Source organism: Pelodiscus sinensis, chromosome 17, assembly GCF_052426305.1.
Source record: "Pelodiscus sinensis isolate ZL-2025 chromosome 17, ASM5242630v1, whole genome shotgun sequence".
Classification (NCBI taxonomy): domain Eukaryota; kingdom Metazoa; phylum Chordata; order Testudines; family Trionychidae; genus Pelodiscus; species Pelodiscus sinensis.
The window spans coordinates 11,993,400-12,013,012 of record NC_143068.1 but is presented as its reverse complement, the minus strand read 5'-3'; the positions used below and the strand labels follow the sequence as shown (position 1 = coordinate 12,013,012).

The following is a 19,613-nucleotide window of genomic DNA, read 5'->3' as shown; positions in this document are numbered from 1 at the left end:
GATGCTCTCTTTCGAAAAAGCTGTGTTTGCATTCAAGAACTCCTTTTTTCGAAAGAACACTTTTGAAAAAAGATGTTCTTCCTCGTAAAATGAGGTTTACCACGGTCTAAAAAACTGCCGTGTTCTTTCGATTTAATTTTGAAAGAATTCGGCAGCAGTCTAGACACAGGGGAAGTTTTTTCGAAAAAAGGACACTTTTTCGGAAAAAAACCCTGTAGCCTAGAAACACCGTCTAGACGCGGTTCTTTTGAAAATGGGCTGCTTTTCTGAAAGATCCTGTAAACCTCATTTTATCAGGTTTACAGAATCTTTTGAAAAAGGGCCCCATTTTTGAAAGAACCACATCTAGACTGAGGTTTCAATTTTGAAATAGCGCTTTTTCGAAAGAGCACCATTACGTGATTATGCAAATGAAGCGTGGGATATTTAAATCCCAGCTTCATTTGCACTTTCAAACTGCTTCATTTACATCCCTCTGCCGACAGAGGGATGTAGTCTAGATGTAGCCTAGCAGTGCCTGGAAAACCCCCAGAGCATGAGTGAATTCATCTTGCTAGGGCCTAAGACTGGGAAATGCAAGTGATCATCAAGAAATCATGAAGTGGGCCTTTGTGCTAAGGGCCAGTTTTTCAAGAAAATGGAGCACCCTTTCTTTCTTTCTTTCTTTCTTTCTTTCTTTCTTTCTTTCTTTCTTTCTTTCTTTCTTTCTTTCTTTCTTTCTTTCTTTCTTTCTTTCTTTCTACATATGGCTAATGTGTAAAAAGCTGATAATGTAAGTATAAGATGATAGAAACTTATTGCAGACAGACAGACCAGGGCAACACAAGGAAGCAATCAGATGATAAGAAATCGGCTTCCATTTAAGCACTAAAATAAATAGCCAGCTTATCAAGAGTTCAGTATGTTGGAGGCAGAGAGCTTTTGAAAATATGACCATAAATTTCACAATAGAAACTACTAAGAAATGAGTACACCTGAAAATCTGACCTGTGTTCAGACACCACAGTAGGGACTGAGTTTTTTTTTTTTTTTTTTGTTTAATATGAACCACTGAGCTGTTTTAAAAATCTAGGTCCACGTGCTAGCAAATGCACGATTTTTTCCTATTATCTGTTTCTCTTACAGTAATAGTATGTTCAATTATAACAGTAATAGAAAACCTTAAAAACAGAGTGGTTCTGTAGCACATTAGAGACTAAGAAAAAAATGTATAGTGTCATGAGTTTTCATGGGAAGAACCTACTTCTTCAGATGAGTGGCGCAAGAGGCCACTCATCTGAGGAATTGGTTTGTGTGTATGAAAGCTTGTGATATTATATATAATTTTTTTGTTAGTCTCAAAGGCCTGGTCTACACTAGGATCTTAGTCCGAAATTAGCCCCCCAAGATCAATTTTTTAAGTGATGCATCCACACTACCAAGCCCATTATTCTGAACTAAAGGGCTATGGAATTTGAACTCTGTAGTCCTCCTTTTCACGAGGAGTAACACTATTCACAAGCTTGTAAGTCAGAAATAACATTAGTATAGATGCTCTAGTGCCACTAAGTCAAACTAATCGGCACCCAGGATACCTCCTGCAGCTCCCCAGAGTGCTTCCTGGGGCTCTGAGTCAAAGGCAGGCTCTGTTTCCTCCCCATAATGAGGACACGAAACTAGAAATTTGTAAAATCAGGTGCCCAGAAGTCGAATTTAATACATTTGAAATAGTTGCCTAGTGTAGATGTGGCCTAAGGTGCTACAGGACCACTAAGGTTTTTTTTAAGTACCCCTCTGAGAGCAATAGAAAAAAATTCTGATGGAAATGTGATCTCAAAGTAAAAATCTCTCTTTTACATTAACTAGCACTTGCAATAATATGTCTACCATCACATTCAAGGTGGCTCTCAGTGACACACCTTTGTTTTCAGTAATACATCTCAACATTTCCAAATATACAGCTACTGCACTCTTCTAAAACAATTGGAAAGTGTGACTGGTAATTGCTACATGAATATACCTGCAGTCTTTCTCTTTGTACCTCTTCTAGCTGAGAATGAAAGATCTAACCATTGTTCCTTAGAACAGTATTTAACATGTGACTATGAGTCAGAAAGAAGCTTAGCTGCAGAACTTTGAGTAAAAGTTTATGTAATTGAGAGATCTGTAATGAAGAAGGACGGATTCTGCTAGCACACAGTTATATGAATAATTTTATCCAATTTCAGTAGAACTAGTTCCATACTTAAGTTTTTGTAGGATTGCTGCCTCAGAACTAGAATTATTCCGGCCAGCTGCATTTACTGTTGTTGTTAATCCATTCTTACAGACACCACAAATAGTGCATTTCATTGTGCTTCTTTATTGATCGGGGGAAAGATTCACTTTGACAGCAGTTTCAGAAAAACCAACATGTTGTCCAAGATGTGGTAGAATTATTAATTATTCTAAGTTGACATATGGAAATTTAGTGTTTAATGTTTGCCCTGACACACTAAAGCAGCATCGTGCCAAGTTACCAGCTGATGCCCAAGAATTTCTAAGTCAAAAAATAATATCTGAAATATTTTCTAGTGCCATGTTTGGATTTTAAAATTCATGCTTTGATTATTTTTGTTACACTTAAACTCCCTTTGGCAGGAAAAAAAAGGGGAGGGGTTGAAATTCCACTGCATTACCCACTGCAATCGGAATAAATTAATAGGATTTTGCAGGTTTTTGCAGTTGTATTTGTACAACTTCATCTTGAAATAATTTTAATTTCTGTGACTAGGCTTATAATTTTTTCAAGCATGCTATACAGTTGGCTGTACATAATTATGTCTTACAGCTTTAAGCACTTACAATCTGCTTACCTAAACTATTTCACTTTGAACATGGCATTTAAGTGATGGTGAAGGGACTATCTGTCATTTTCCAGCTCTGAAATTAAATGATCAGTTAATATATCAAAAATACTTAAAAATGAACAAGGAGAGTCAACATGTCTTGTCAGACAGAATACAATTATCTGCAATTATAATAACACTGCATTAGGATCTTGAATTGTACTGGACTGTGTGGTCTCTACATGTATAAATTTATCAAGCATCTGATCTGTGTGGAAAATCACAAAACAAGCTTTTTGCTTCTAGCAGTCATTATTTTTGGAATGTCCTTTCCCTGCATGTGGTGTGAGAGTTAGGTGGAGTAAGTAAATTACCGTGTAGTCCTTTTCAATATTATTAATAATACTTCCCACTTTAAAGAATATTCCTTTCACCGTTCTTAAGGTATCTCTGAAACATTGACTAAAGGCTTATCTGCATGGTGCTATAATGTGTTTTATAAGCATGTGATTTCTAAATCATACTGTCCCGTTGTACATTAATTTGTCCATGTAGACTCTTCTGGTGTGAACTAAAGTTTCCCTAGTGCATTTTCACACAGTACTGTTTCAAACAGCACTCCATTAAAGTACACTAGCAATCTACACAGAGCAATTACTACACCGTATGTTAGGGCATATTTGAAATCACACCCCTGTAAAACACTTTATCCTATGGTATAAACAAGCCTCATGCTTCTAAATGCCATGCTATAGGTAATATATATCATTTTGCCAACTAGTGAAACACAGCTGTGTATACAAACACATGCCTGATTTGCAAGGGCATTTTTTGTAATTGCATGTGCAGTTTGGGTATTTGTATGAACAAATGCTTCTTTGGGAGTCTAATTGACCATCTGTTTGTTCAGAGGCCTGATTTGCTCCTACAACAGTGGGAAGTGCATACACTAAATGGGCACACAGGCTCCTTTGCATAATGTCTTTGGTTTCTTATGTTTTAAAAATCTGGCTCTTTAAGTTTGAAAAGGAAATGTTGAGATTCTCTCATAAAAGGAAGCAATATGGAGGGTTTATAGACACTTCAAAAGCTGTAGCCTCATCATGCTTTTTAAAAGGAGAGTGCTGTATGGTATAGCAATCCTATGTCTCATACTAAAGGCAGATAGATAGGGACCATATCAGTAAAATGCAATGCTTGAAATGAACTAATCTAACACACTGATAATTCAGGTTAGAGCAAACTGGACCTTCAGCTCTGGGGGAATAAAAAATAGAAACTTAGTTAATGAAGCAGAAAAACTTGCCAGAGATTCAATCCTATGAATACATTTCAAATCAGTGAAGTTCAACTAAGTTTGAAATTTGCTTATAGGCAATCTCCTACTGCTAATTAATGAAGCAGTTCTTCAGACAGGAGCAGAGGCTGATGGAGTCTGAGGACATCTGCAAAAGGGGGATTGGTCTGGTAAAGATATCTTTGTAAAGTAGATCATAAATGTAAGAATTGTAGCTGGTTGAGGGTGACTCAGGGCTCCTTTGGGAGGGCACAGAGGTACACAGGGGGGCTATGTCTAGACTGCAGGCTTCTTTCGAAAGAGGCTCTTTCGAAAGCATCTTTCGAAAGAGCCTCTTTCAAAAGATCGCGTCTAGACTAAAGGCGGATCTTTCGAAAGAGAAATCCGCTTTTTCGAAAGAGAGCACCCAGCGAGTCTGGATGCTCTCTTCCGAAGACGGCCTCTTTACATTGAAGAACGCCTTCTTTCGAAAGAGGGACTTTCGAAAGAAGGCGTTCTTCCTCGTAAATTGAGGTTTACCACCATCGAAAGAAAAGCCGCGTTCTTTCGAAATAATTTCGAAAGAACGCGGCTTGAGTCTGGACGCAGGGGAAGTTTTTTCGGGAAAAGGCTACTTTTCCCGAAAAAACCCCTGAGTCTGGACACGGCCGGGGATCCCTGGTTTACCTAAATGCAAAATAGTTCACCAAAGAGTGGTGTAGGAGGTCTCAAGAGACAATAATCCACAGATTGTCATAATCATTGTCAAATGTATGTTTGGGTAGCATTTAAGGAGTTATGTATCTGTGCTAAAAAATATGGAGTTAAGAGAGGTCACCAGGAAGTGGAAATGTTCCTGTTAGGCAGGAAATAAGATGTCTATCTCTTGTCAGGTCATTTATATATTAGAATAGAAGCATGGCCATACTGGGTCAGACCAACGGTCCATCTAGTCCAGTATCCCATCTCCTGACAGTAGCAATGCCAGGTGCCCCAGAAGGAATGAACACAACAGGTAATCACTGAGTGATCTATCCACCGTTGCCATTTCCAGCTTCTGGCAAACAGATGCTCCTAGAACCATCCCTGAGAACAACCAACCCATTCTGTGCCTCATAATACTTGCCTATCCACTGACTGAACAAGGAGCAGAATGGAAGTTTGTGAAATGTTCCAGGAAGGACATCTACAGATGAAACAGAGATCAGGGATGCAAGGAAACACACAGGAGCCTCCACCAAGAAGGCGACTGACAGTGTCTTTGTTTTATGAAAGGAGGAACACAGCCAACCTGGCTGCAAAGCTTTGCCAGGATTTCGGGTGAGCACTACTCTACCAAATATGAGAGTATTTTGTTCTTGAGGCTCTATAATGGGTGTTATGATTTTATTTGGCCATTTGTTGCCTGTGCTTCTACTTGCTACCATTTGAATCTCTCTGTGTTGTCAAATAGATATATTTATAGTGAAATCGTGCATAGATTTAAGTGCAATGGCATTATGGAGAGCAGTGATCCAAGCTGGAATGGGTAAGCTGGTCTGTTTTGTTCCTTTGGAAGCAGTGTATCTATAAATACTGTGAGTGTCCCAAGGACTAAACATCCCAGGGAGGTTCTCAGAGAGCTTGGGGAGTGTGGTGTGCCAATTGCTAAGCTATAGGGCAGGCAAAAGGGCCTCCGCGGGCCACATCTGGCCCGCCAAGTGGGTTGATCCAGCCCCCAGAGGCCCTGCCGTTCCCCTGCCCAAGGCAATTAGGGTCTGGGGGCGGGGGAGTGCTGCATGCTGCTTGCAGGGCAGGTGAAGACGTCATGAGCTCCCCCACCCACAAGCCCTGATTGGCCTGGGGGCAGGAGGAGCCCTGATTGGCCTGGGTGCAAAGTTTCCTCTGCTCTCTCATCCCACCCTGCTGCGAGGATCACACGGCACTTCAAAGTGCCATACACTCATGCAGGGTGGGGGCAGGGTGAGGGAAGCTTCGCACAGCTCCACCACCTCCAGGCCAATCAGGGCTTGCGGGCGGGGGAGCACGTGACGTCTCCTCCTGCCCTGAGAGCAGCACTTGGCACTTTGAAGTGCCATGTGCTCCTCGCAGGGTGGGGGTAGGACGGGAGGAGGCTTCACACTCCCCCCGCCCTCAGGCTAATCAGGGCCTGGGGACAGGTGAGTGTGTGAAGCCTCTTCCCGCCCTGCCAGGGGCATGGGCGCCTACTGGGAAGGGGGGGGCAAAGGGGCTCCCCCACCCCCAGACCAATTATAGTCTGGAGGTGGGGAAGCCCAGAAGCATTTTGGCTCTGCCCCTTCCAAATTAGGCTACGCCCCTTGTGGGGCAGCCTGGAGCCTGGCCAAAAATTATTGCCTACCCCGCTCCAAGGTGTCAGCCTACAAGGCCTAGAGGAGAGTGCTTGTGTAGCCCATGGCTGGTGGAGTTGAATAGCTGACCAATGGCAGTCACAGTCAAGGCTGCCTCGTGCTACAGGCAGAGGTGTGAGGGTATCTCAGAGCCATGGATACTCCTGGTAAGCGTCACTGTGAGTGGAAGGTAGCTGGGGCAATTGTCTTTGACAAACAGTGATAAATTCAATAGGAATCCAAAGGGTCTTTGGAGATGAGGGTTTTACAGAGAATTGCTGTTTTTTGATTGTAGAAGTGGAATGGTATGGGAAAGGGGGAGAAGAGGTGGCGACCAGCCTAGGGAAATTATTTTAGGAAAATGTTAATCACAGGTGGGTGGAAGGGATTAGGCTTGATCCAGCAGCAGTTGCCTTCAAAGGCGAGCAGGCCGATACCTAAACGTGAGTGGGATGGAGAGAAGACACAAATTCCCTTTGCTCACCCACATCTGTAGATATACATATAAAGGAGCTATAATCTGGATGCAAGCACTTATAAAGTTTGTGGATGGCGTTTCATGTGCCAAACTGGGAGGCGTTTCATGTGCTTTGGAGAATAATTAAAATTCATATGAAAATTGGAGAAATGATCTGAAATGAATAGAATGAAATTCAATAAGAACAAATGCAAAGTAGTCCACTTAGGTAGGAACAGTCAACTGCACACTTGCAAAATGGCAAGGAGTACTTCAGAAAGGGTTTTGGGGGGTTATAGTAGATCACAAGCTAAATATAAGTCAACAGTGTAATACTATTGCGGGGGGACGGGGGACGGACCAAAGATCATTCAGGAATGTAATAACAGGAGTGCTATAAGCAAAGCATTAGAAGTAATTCTTCCATTCTACTCCTCAGTCCATTGTAGTATTGTGTCCAATTCTGGAAACTGCCTTACAGGAAAGATGTGGGCAAATCAGAGAAGTCCAGAGCAGGTGAAAAAAAGATTAAATGTCTAGAAAACATGACCTATGAGGAAAGATTGAAAAAACTGGGTTAGTTTAGTTAGGACAAGAAAAGAGTGAGGAGGGACATAACAGTTTTCAAGTACATAAAAGGTTTCTACAAGGAGGAGGATGAAAAATTGTTCTCATTAACCTCTGAGGAGAGGACAAGAAGCAATGGGCTTAAATTGCAGCAAGGGAGGTTTAGGTTGGATATTAGGAAAAACTGTCAGGGTAGTTAAGCACTGGAACAAATTGCTTAGGGAGGTTGTGGTATCTCTCTCAGTGGAGGATTTTAAGAACAAGTTAGACAAACACCTGTCAAGAATGGTCTAGTTGTTATGTAATCCCCCCTTGAGTGTAGGGGACTGGACGAAATGACCTCTCAAGGTTCCTTCCTGTCCTGCACTTCTGTGATTCAGAAACAGCTATAACCAGCTCTTTGATGCTCCCCCACCTCATTCCATGGCTAAAGCTCTGGTGCAAGAGAGTCTGGCCCAGTGTTTGGAGATTTGTGGAGAGTGATATTCCCCGAAGCGGTTTGCCTCTCCGAGAGAGCTGAAAGGCAATTTACTACAATATAAGAAATCATATTAAAAATAGGTTTTGTGATACGCTTTATGGCAGGTGTGGGGAACCTCATGCCCGGGGGCCAAATGCAGCCCCTGAGGCTCAGGGCTCCCATCCCAGCATTGGGGAGCCCACTCTGGTGCTCAAGCCCCCACCACCCTACCATGGGGCAGGAGCACACAAAATCTACTAGCCTGCCCGCCCCATCCAGAAAAGGTTCCCCACCCCTGCTTTATGGCGTACCTGAGATCAGTTTTATTTTCAATGGATATGGGGAGCTTATATGTGTATCACAGTGTATATGGTGTGCATACATATGCATGCTCATATGTGTGTGTGTGTGGTGCATATGTGTCTATTAGTGTGTACTGTGCATATAATGTTCACAAGTATGGTATGTGTGAGATGAAGACAATGTGTGTGTATGTTTTTGCACAGTGTATGCAGGGTATGTGAGTGTTTATGCACCACACATACAGTGTGCATGTATGGTACAAATGACATGTACGGATGTGTGTTGCCATATCCTTGACTTTTGTTCGTCAGTACTTTTTATGCTTTGTTGTTGGAGTCCCAACATTCTTTGACAGTACATTTTAAGGAAGAAATGCTGCACTTGGGTGTTCGTGTACAGATGCCTTTGTCCTTGGTAAAAAGAAGCACACGTGCTCATCCAAAGATAGAATTTGGGCCCTCACGCTGGGGTGGGAAATGAGTGGCCTGCAGCCTGGACATGGTTCACTCAGGTTAGTCTCTGGCAGGCTGGTGGTGCTTTTTTACCTGCACATCTGTGGTACTGTCACTTGCAGTTCCTGTTAGCCACAGATTTCCATTCTTGGCCAAGGGGAACTGTGGGAAATGTCCACATCTGGCGCACGGACCACTTAGGCTACATCTATACTGCAGCACTACTTCGGGATACCGGCGGTATACCAAAATAACTATTCTTCATCTTTTGAGTGCACCCGTTATTTTGAAATATAACGAGCTCACTATTCTGACGTCCCTGTAAACCTCATTCCACGAGGCAGAAGGGACATTTTGGATTAGCGATTTATTTTGAAATAAGTGCTGTGTAGCACCACATTTTGAAAGAAGCTATTTTGAAATTGACTTGAAATAAGTACACAATTTTTCAAAGAGCTACATTTTCAACCATTTCAGGTTAACTCATCCCTTTGCCGATGAATGAGATTATTTTTCTATATATTCTATAGAATGTGATATATGTGATAGAAGGCAAGTGTCTTGTGACATAACTAGGGTCATTAGAGAGACTAAATACAATGTTAAGTGTAAAAATACACCCAGGGATCAGCATATTTGATACACTAATAAGATTCTTAATCTCTGCCCTTCAAGCATCCACAAAGTAATATCCTAAAAATTAACCTCAACAGATTTTATAGCCCCAAACTTAGAAATGGAGAATTTTATTTTTGTGTCCAATGTTATACATTGTTAGCTGCTTGTAAACAAGCCTAGAAGTTTCATTTAAGGTTGAGGATAGTGATTCTAATCCTGCCATGTATGATCAGTAGTGTCTGTAGGTATGGTACCGAATGTGAATTGAAATACATTGCTGTGTAAGGTCAGGAGAGCTAGACAACAGGGGGAAAGATATAGCTTATTATGGAAGTAAAGGTCACACCAAGACAAATTATATCCCATGAGAGTGGAAAAAACTTCCCTTCATGAAGATACAGAAGTGTCAGTTTCTTAATGTTTACCTTTTTGCTGCCTCCACGCTATGATACCGATAGGAATGGAACTTGTGTCGAAATGGCTCAGTGTTGGCTGTACAGTGACTATTCTTTTCTCTCTGGTGTGATGTGCAATTTAATGTTTTTTTAAACAGCTTGGACCAGATCCTCAGTTGGGGTGAATTAAAGTCAATGGGGCTAGCCTGATTTATACTAGCTGAGAACTGGACTTGTTAGTTACCGTGATATAGTTAACCCAGCTAAGCACGAAATTTGCTAGCTCTTCTAATCTCATGGAACAAGTGATTTTATTCTTTGTATACTACCACTCCCAGGAGAGGGCTGGTCTCTCTCTTTCCTACATTGACTTTGTGGATTTATGCACAAGCTAAGTAAGTTACAGTTTAGGGCCTCAGTTTATGAGGGGCCTCTAAATAAAAAAAAAATTACTATTTTTTAATTGCATCCTCACCTATATACTGGTATATATGCAAATATATTATCTCTATTTTCATTGTCCTTTCTGTTAGAATAGTGCACATTTTTTGGTAATACTATGGGGATTCTTAAACGTGACATAGCTTAGGGCAGGCATGTCCAAAGTCCGGCCCGTGGGCCAATTGCGGCCCGTTTCCGGTTTAATACGGCCCCCCGGGTAATTTGGCAATATCTATCTTTTATGGCCCCCAACGAATCCATATGTATTGAGATGAATACATTGTAAAATCTCAGTTAATGTCAGTTGGTCTAAATCAGTTATAAATATATTTGGACACAACATGTATACTTGGTGTTATGTTCCTGTTCATATTTTTTGAACTTAAAAGTTGACAGACAACCTTTATTACCAATAATATGTAATGTACTTTACAATGTTCCTGACATATATTTCAGCTTCCTGGATTTTTTTTCACCTGGCCTTCAGATATGAAAGGCAGAGTGATTTAACACCTGTTTAGATTTGTCATCCATGTGACAAAATGAAAAGTATGCCATTTGCAATAAACTTTGCATAAAATAGTTAATTTGCATTTAATTTTAATGGTTCAAAGAATGTCAGGCAAAATGGTCGGCCCTCACACATGTTCACTTCATCAAATCTGGCCCTCTTTGAAAAAAGTTTGGACACCCCTGGCTTAGGGCCTCAGCATGTCTTAATCCGGCTCTGGTGATGAAAGCTAATGGAAGGCTCCTGGATGGACCCACAGCAAGGACTCATTTAGAAAAGATTTTTGAGCTACATCCCAGTATTCTTACTTGGTTTTTGTTTAGTCTTCACTTGTACATAGGTGTCACTGGCTAGCTGCTTGAGGAAGGGTTGTAGGACTAAATTATGAATAAGTATGTCAGGATGTATCCCTTTATAAGTAGATAACGGAAAATGTCCTCCTGTAGCATGTAGAATAGTGACTTTCCAATCATGACAAATTATTATAACTCTTTCCTTAGCTACCAGAGCAATTTGATTTGGTTCAAACTTCCACCATGCAAGACAGGTCTTCATAAATGGATGGAGCCCTGTCTGTCAGAATCAGCCTCCTCCCCCATCATTTATTAAGGAGCCCTGGTATCTTGCATGATTTGAGATCAGACCAAATGAAATATCCCCAGTAGTTTAAGAAATCATCTCGGCCAAATTCTCTGCTCTTGGAAGAGGCTGTTGCTCCATTGGACGTGCTCTTAATTACATCCAAACCACTTTGTGCCCTACCAACTTTCATGATGAGAGCTTAGACAATGTGGGTTCTGCAGGTGGAGGCATCTGATTTCTTGCTGTGTTTAAAAAAATGGGTAACATAGTGCTATATATTCTAGATCTTTAAATAATATTCCGTTTCTATCCACTTGTGCACTGTCTCTCTCTCTCTCTCTCTCTCTCTCTCACACACACACACACACACACACACCCACACACACACACACTATATTTTTCACTATTTCCAGAATGTAATGCCATTTTCCAATATGAAACCTAAAACCATTGCAAAAGAACTGGAGAACTGTACATATTGCTTATTAGCATTACATGTGGAAGACCCATTAGCTTTGGCCACTTCTTGTTACAGATGCATTAGCTTTTTGACCTTCATAATAACAAGTAATGAAGGTTGCTTAATTAGCTAATCATGAAGACCAGGCAACAAATTAAAGTAGATTGAATCTTCACCAGTAAAGAAGAAGAGACCTGATGACTGTGGCATCAAAACTCTGGCACCGGCAATCAACTCATGCTATGATTGCCTCATCCAGGCAATCAACTCATGCTATGATGCAAGTGCTCTGTAGGTGCAAGTGATATTACAGCAAATCTAAAATACAGCTGATGGCCAGTGCAATTAATATTGACACTCTGCAAAGTCTTGGGGACTTGTAATAGCTCATATGATTGTATTGGCAAAGGAGATTTTCTGAAACTCATAAAGGTCTCGTTATCAAGTATGGTTTGGATTCTGCTTTTCACTTTTGCTTGTTGTTACATCTTCCCCTCCATTGTACACAGGGAAGAAAGACAAAACCTAAATAAACAAACCAGAAAAACCTGGAGGGAAAATTCTAATTAAAAACATAACTGGGGGAATGAAGGGGAATCAGTGGAATCACATCCATACAGGCTCTTGTTTATGAATGGAAACTGGTTTGTTGGGGAGAGACTGGCAGAAGTAAAAGAACCAGAACTTTGGAGGCTCCAATGCAATGCCATAATTTACGAGATTTCTTTTGCTGCCGGACTCAGAGGGTCAATGAGCAGGAAACAGACTTCTGGTAAGCATCAGCTTGGAGGCAAAGCAGCTTTGTGGTGATGTTACTGGGGCTTTCAGAGAGTACCCATTGTTGCTAGAAAGCTGCATAAAAATATGGTAGCAACCATGAGGTTTATTCCCTTGCATTTTAATGTTTTGCAGCATCTCGTTTCACCCACACAGATCCTATGATTCAGATGTAAAAGCAGAGGCTTTAATACAGAATAAAGACGTTCTTGAACTCTAAAGGACTATGGGATGCTATTTTTGTTCACTGTTGGCATTAAGTTAAATCAATTACAAATCTTACTGAAAAGATTTTCCAGAGGATTCAACCTGCCATCAGGCCACTAGGACTAAGGGAACACCAGGCTAATGGGCAAGACCTCCCCAGTTAGGTTTGTGTGTATTTTTAAAGTCTTTTAAGCTCTTCCTTAGGAATGGTGGTATTAGTGCAGAGAGAGACGGAAGAAATCAAAAACTCAACCCCATTTGGTATTTCCAACCTTTCTCTGTTTGTCAGCCCTCTTAAAGGGGGAAAAGGTCCTCTCCCGGTCGGCTTATTTGTAGATACTACATATGACAATAGATTTGTATTCTAGTGGCTGGAGACCTGTGCACTAACTCAGCTTACCTAGTTAATGGGAATTTACCTTTAGCTCAAGTGTGGAAGCACTTTTTCTTTCAGGTCTCAGGATCCTTTTTTCAAGTTCCAGCAAAGACAAATTAATCAGAAGACAATTGTAGTTTGCTTTCTTTCTTTCTTTCTTTCTTTCTTTCTTTCTTTCTTTCTTTCTTTCTTTCTTTCTTTCTTTCTTTCTTTCTTTCTTTCTTTCTTTCTTTCTTTCTTTCTTTCTTTCTGTCTACCAACCAACCAGCTTGAGGTCACCAGAAGCTATAATAACAGAGGAGAGAAGTTAATGAGTATTCCCTGAACTCCATGGGTCTCCATACTTCTCTTACTTAATTATTAGCTGTCAGTTGGACTTTTGATCATGCTTACTGAAAACAAATATGTTTCAAAGTAAATGGGCGGTAATATGATTGGAGATGCAGTCTTAGAAATCTGCCTTTTTACTAATTTATAAAGAGATTGTGAAATTAGAACTGAAAACATGTACATGTACGATTCTTAAACTTACTGCAAATTCAGTTTTTAAAAAAAACTCTATGTAGGAATCTCACTGAGCAATAAGATGTAGTTGAATTAAAATATTTCCACTAAAATTAATGAGCCAAACTTAGACTGCTTGAATTGACTCTACAGTGTGCTGACTTAAAGGATTTGAATGTGTTTGCATTTCTTGGCTTCCATATAACGTTTTGATAGAATATACCCTACAATTACTATACATTTGGTCCTTGTAATGGGCAAAATAGTTAAAAACATAATAATAAAAATATTTTTTGCTTAGCATTGACACTGTTCTACATGGCCATTAGTAATTATGGTGTTTTGTGTAAAACAAAAAAATCAGGTTCAAGTATACAGAAGTCATGCAAATTCTAATGTTACTGTTCAAAATTTCATATGAGGCTTTGTGGGATGGGCAGTTTTGGAGGACATATTCAGAATCACATCAGAGCAGATCAGGCTACTATCTTATTTTTCAGTTTGTTGGTAAAAAGTAAAATGGAGGATAAATTCCTCATTTTGCTGTGCCTAGGTGAGTGTTTCTCAATGTGGTCTGCAAAGACACTTTGAGAAACCTATTCACTGGCTGCACTGGTTTATATACTGGCACCACAGCCACAGAGACTCGCGGCTCCTATTGGCTCCGTTTCACCATTTGCAGCCAAGGGGAGCCACAGAAAGTGGCAGCCCGGCCCACACCACTTCCCACAGCTCCCCTTGGCTGCAAATGGTGAAACCGAGCTAATAAAAGCTGTGAGGTTCCGTGACCACAGCACTGGTAAATAGACAGACTGGTGCATCCAGTTAATAGTTTTCTCAAAGTGATTTTGTGGACCACTTTGAGAAACACTGGCCTAGATACATCCCCAACTGGGTACATCTTCCCTGTGACCTGTAAAATAACTTGTTTTGTATCAATTAGCAAATACTACACCATGACAAAATAAGTTCAATTTAACTTCCTATTATATCATGATACAGCATATTTCACAGCAGCATTGCTGAGTGAAATACGGTTGTTGTGTGTTATTACATGGTATATTGGGTTATACATAAATCGTAATTCACCAGCTATCTAGCATCCTCTGACATGCCAACTAGACAATTCTCAACAGCCCATTTGTTCTTATTTCCAGTCATAGAGCAGCATTGCTGTCAACTCCAGAGGATAGTTATCCTTTGTCCTGTAGGGCGAGAAGGTAAGTAACTGCAAGACCCAGCGCAAGAATCAGGAATACTAAGGCAAGGTCTACACTGGGGCCAAGCTTGAACTATGGTACCCAAATCCAGCTACAAGAATAGCATAGCTGGAGTCTACCTTTCTTAGTTCGAATTTCCATTGTGTCCCCCCTGTGGTGGGATGATGGGAGAAACTCTCCCATTGACATCCTATACTCCATGTGACCGGTGGAGTACCAGAGTCAATGAGAGTAAGATCAATGGTCAATTTGACCCCCGGGAGATCGATCTCCACAGCATCGATCTCCCGGTAAGTAGAGATGAGGCCTAAGACTACAAGAAGGATATGATCAGTAGAAACAAAACAGAGGTATAAAATCTGTTACCTTGAACAAACCCTTAAATTGGGCTGGCAGGAAAACTTGGAGCAATACAGCTGGATGTTAAATCTTGGTGGATGTGTATGTCCCTTAAGATTTTGTCTAAAAATGTGACATGAAGTTCTGTATCAGAAAAGAATAGTAAGCATGTGAAGGGGAAAGTCCATTAAAAATCAGCAATGCTAGAAATGATAAGAAAAAATCTGATGACAGAACTATATGAGTTTTATATCAAGGTTTATAACCTACGTTTCCATCTATTTTGGCCATTCTATCAGAGAATCCTTAAAAGAGAAAGGCCTGTTTCTATTTTTACTTACACTGATGTTAGATCTGTGTCATTTCACTGATCTCCAGTTATTATGTATTTACTATAGTGTAATGCGAGATCCAAATCAGACAAAACTCTTTCCAGCTGTGAATTGGGAATTGATTTAAAGTATTGGACTTCATTTTGTTTGGCTCAAGTACTGAATGCCACACCTCATTAAGTTGATAGGGAGTTCTGATTAGGACTCAGTTCTTAACTCTGCCACAGGTTTCCTTTATGGTCTGGATCATGTCATTCAGTCTCTCTGTGCCTCAATTCTCCATCTGTAAAATGTAGATAATGTTTCTCTATCTCACTAGAATGGTGTGAGGAAACCTCCCTTAGTGTTTCTAAGGCACTCAGTATAATATCAGGAGAGTCATGTCAGAACTTAGTTATACAGAATTGCAACCTCTGTCCTGATTCTGAACTTGAGGTCTCCCATTTGATAGTGCATTTCTTGATATGGTTAACAATCCCAAAGGCTAAATTCCTTCCCATGTGTTTCTGGAACATGAAAACCTTTTTGAAGAATGAATCCATTACAACAATCACCACCAACATCATAAGTTAAGTTAATGCACATATCACTTTAACCATGTCTTCATACATACTGATACAGTGAGGATCATGGAAGCCTTAGGATGCTACAGTAATAATGTTTTAAAATATATTAATGAATTTAAGGAAAATTAACCTTTCACCATCTGTTCTGTAAATTAAAAAATATTAATTAATGTAAGATAAGTGAATGAGATGCATGTATATAGTCTTCACTCACAGTGTTGTTATGAGCATGTGCTGTGTTTTTCTCATTTACCAGACATAAATAAGATGTAAAGCTTCTGTGTTCTAATCAAAGAAATTTCCCAAAAAAGCGACTGTTCTTCAAATATAGTAAACTGGTTCAGTAACTATTTTGACAAATAAACAAAGGTTATATTTTATTCACATAAAAGTCTTAATAGATAAAAAAGATTTACTAAATTATACACCAGGAATGGTCAGAATATTACAGGTGGGAAGTATTCTCCTTTTTTAAATATTATTTTTAAAAAAGCTAATTAAATGTTAAAATTATATGTTCTGAAACAAAATTAATGTGTTTTTGTACAAAGAGTACCTCAGTAGTGGTAAGACATACCACATTGTCATCAGTCTTTGTGACTTTGTGACATACACCTCTTCACCTTACATAATTTCTCTGGAAAAACAAGTTTAATTTTTTTTTTACTGAAAAGTAAGTTCAGGAAAGTGGTAGACCATCAGAATGTGTTGTGATTCACAAAAAAAAAAAAAAATTGAGTTATTAATGCGGTACAATTATCTCATAGATGTTCTTAGTGCAGCTAGATAATTCATATATATCCTGTGGTATATTTCATTTCCTATGGCTACAGTGATTTACTTACAGAAAGTTTAACCTTCATTAGTGATAATGAAATCAATTTATGGAAAGAAGCGCATATATATATATATACACTCAGATTCTGGCCTTCCTTGATTCAGGTTCCATTTTAATTCCAGGGAGGAAGGGGTTGTTTCACTGTGTCTATCAGAAACTTTGCTAAACCATTCCTCTTGCTCTTTCCATCCTTGGTAGCCAAAGGTTTGCTCAAAGTAAAAGGTTAAACATTTCCCTCAAAAGACTCTCAGACTGGTACTCATCCTGATTCTGTTGATAAGACTAGATATGAACATCCATTTTCATTGCAATCAATTTTTAGTTAGATGTGGAACTCCCTGATTTGAGCTATTTTGTGTGTATTGAACGGTTGGCACCTATCTAGCAGTCAGGTCAAATGCTTACTTTCTAAAATATGCCCATATGTTATTTCCCACACAAAGGGGTTGTAGCCGCAAACCCCATAGTTCTGCAAGTTACATTTACCAACATTACTTCAGGGAGTTGATACGGAGAGCTACATTTCTAAGAGCATGCTTTAAATTCTGCATCCACAAGTTTGCTAATGCAGATTGATTAGATGTCTATCAACCTGGTGAGCTCCTACAAATACCCTTTGTGTAGACAAAAAACTGTGCTCACAACATTGTGGGCACAAAGTTAATGGGCATGCTGAGGTCATGTTGAAAATGTTCCTGAAACTGTGGTCCCTGTAGGAGCCAGCTGAGGTCACTCAATTAGGGTGAACTGCAAACAGAATGGGGGCAAACCCCCAAAGTCAGTGAATATTCCAATATTTAACCAATTTGTCTGGTAGTGAAGTTAGACTTACCAGCCTGTAATTGCTAGGATCACCTCTAGAGTCCTTTTTAAAAACTGTGTGTCACATTAGCTACCCTCTAGGCATTTGGTAGGGAAGATGATTTAAAGGGTAGGTTACAAAGCACAGTGGGTGAATGCCACCTTGTCCTGAACACACCACACGATCCATCGTCTATAGCCAAGCCCTTCGATACAACCGCATCTGCTCTAATCCCACTGACAGAGACCAGAAGCTTCAGGATCTCTACCAAGCATTTATAAACCTCAACTACCCACCCGGAGAAATAAAAAAGCAAATTGAAAGAGCCAGACGAATACATAGAAACCATCTACTTCAAGACAGACCCAGGAAAACCAACAATAGAACACCACTTGTCATCACCTACAACCCCCAACTTAAACCTGTCCAACACATTATCAATAAACTACAGCCTATACTGGAACAGGATACCATACTCAAAGAGGCTCTGGGAGACAGACCCATAGTCTCCTATAGACAACCACCTAACCTCAAGATGATTCTTACCAACAACCACAGGACATACCACACTAGTACCAACCCTGGTACCTTTCCTTGCAACAAACCCCGTTGCCAGCTTTGTCCACATATTCATTCTGCTGATACCATTATTGGACCTAACCAAGTGAGTTATAAGATCAAGAACACATATTCCTGCGCATCCAGAAATATAATGTATGTTATCATGTGCCGAAAGTGTCCGTCTGCTATGTACATTGGACAAACATCTCAGACACTTCGCCAAAGGATTAATGCCCACAAAACAGATATCAGACAAGAGCACAAAGAAAAAACAGTTTCTTGCCATTTTAACCAGAAAGGACACTCTCTCAATGACTTAACCACCTGCATTCTGCTACAAAGACCTTTTACATCTGCACTTGAAAGGGAATCCTCTGAACTGTCATTCATGTTAAAATTTGACACTCTCCGGGAAGGAATGAACAAACACTCAAACTATCTTACCCATTACCAAGATAGCTTCCCCAATTATCACCTCTAATACCATTAGCTCACAGACATCCCACTCTCCCCACCTCTAATATCATCAATTCACAGACACTTACCTTCCTTCCTTCCCTCCCCCCCCCCCCCCCGCATCCTCCTCCTGTTCTGAAATGTGATTTGTCCTTTTCATATGTGTTCATTTTTTTTAATTGTATCCTTTGGTATATATGGTTGTGACTATTTTCTTCCACTATTTGATCTGAGGAAGTGGGTCTGGCCCACGAAAGCTCATCATCTAATAAACCATCTTATTAGTCTTTAAAGTGCTACATTGTCCTGCATTTTGCTTCACCTGGTCCTGGTGACTTGTTACTGTTTAGTTTATGAATTTGTTCCAAAACTTCCTCTAATGACACTTCAGTCTGGGACAGTTCCTCAGATTTGTCACCTACTTTTAGATTTACCAAACCAGCATAAACAGCTTCTACACTACACATCTCCCTTGATGTACCCAGCTCAGGACTCCACCCAGGTACCCAAATCAAATATGATCACTGTGATGGATAGGAGGAGTGCTGGCCAGCACCTGGTGACTATGGGGTTAAACTCAGGTAGCTAGCAAGGGTGTTGGCAGGGGGCCAGAAGAACCAATGGGGATATAGTGCTGAAATTTGAATTGGATATAGATATCTGGTCTGCTGTTCCTTTGTGGATTCTAAGTTAAGGGCTGGAGGGAGCAGATGAGTAATCAGAATTACCATGGCTATAAGAAATATTATTGGGCCTTGAAGTACGTACGGATCAGCCCAGATCATGAGTAGACGAAAAAGTATATTTAGTTGCAATCAGGATATTTTTCTTTGTTTTGGTTGTTTGGTTAAATTTCTCTGTGTGAACCTGTGGCTTCTCTCCTTCATTCACTATCTAAGAGTTATCCTCTGTGTTTTAATTTCTTTCACTCAGTTGCTCTGTAACACCTATCAACTAA

General features: G+C 40.2%; 1 protein-coding gene and 1 long non-coding RNA gene across 2 annotated transcripts in view; one reads left to right on the top strand and one right to left on the bottom strand.

Annotated features, from left to right (window-relative positions):
- The window catches only part of LOC142818838 (uncharacterized), a 49,901-nt gene extending 36,560 nt beyond the window's left edge, over nucleotides 1-13,341 (bottom strand). The window contains exon 1 of the long non-coding RNA XR_012896494.2: nucleotides 13,081-13,341. This is a non-coding gene — a long non-coding RNA (uncharacterized LOC142818838). The remainder of the gene's footprint in view (nucleotides 1-13,080) is intronic.
- CDH4 (cadherin 4) overlaps nucleotides 1-19,613 on the top strand; it is an 821,769-nt gene that overhangs the window by 621,163 nt on the left and 180,993 nt on the right. The gene's annotated exons all lie outside the window — the stretch shown is intronic.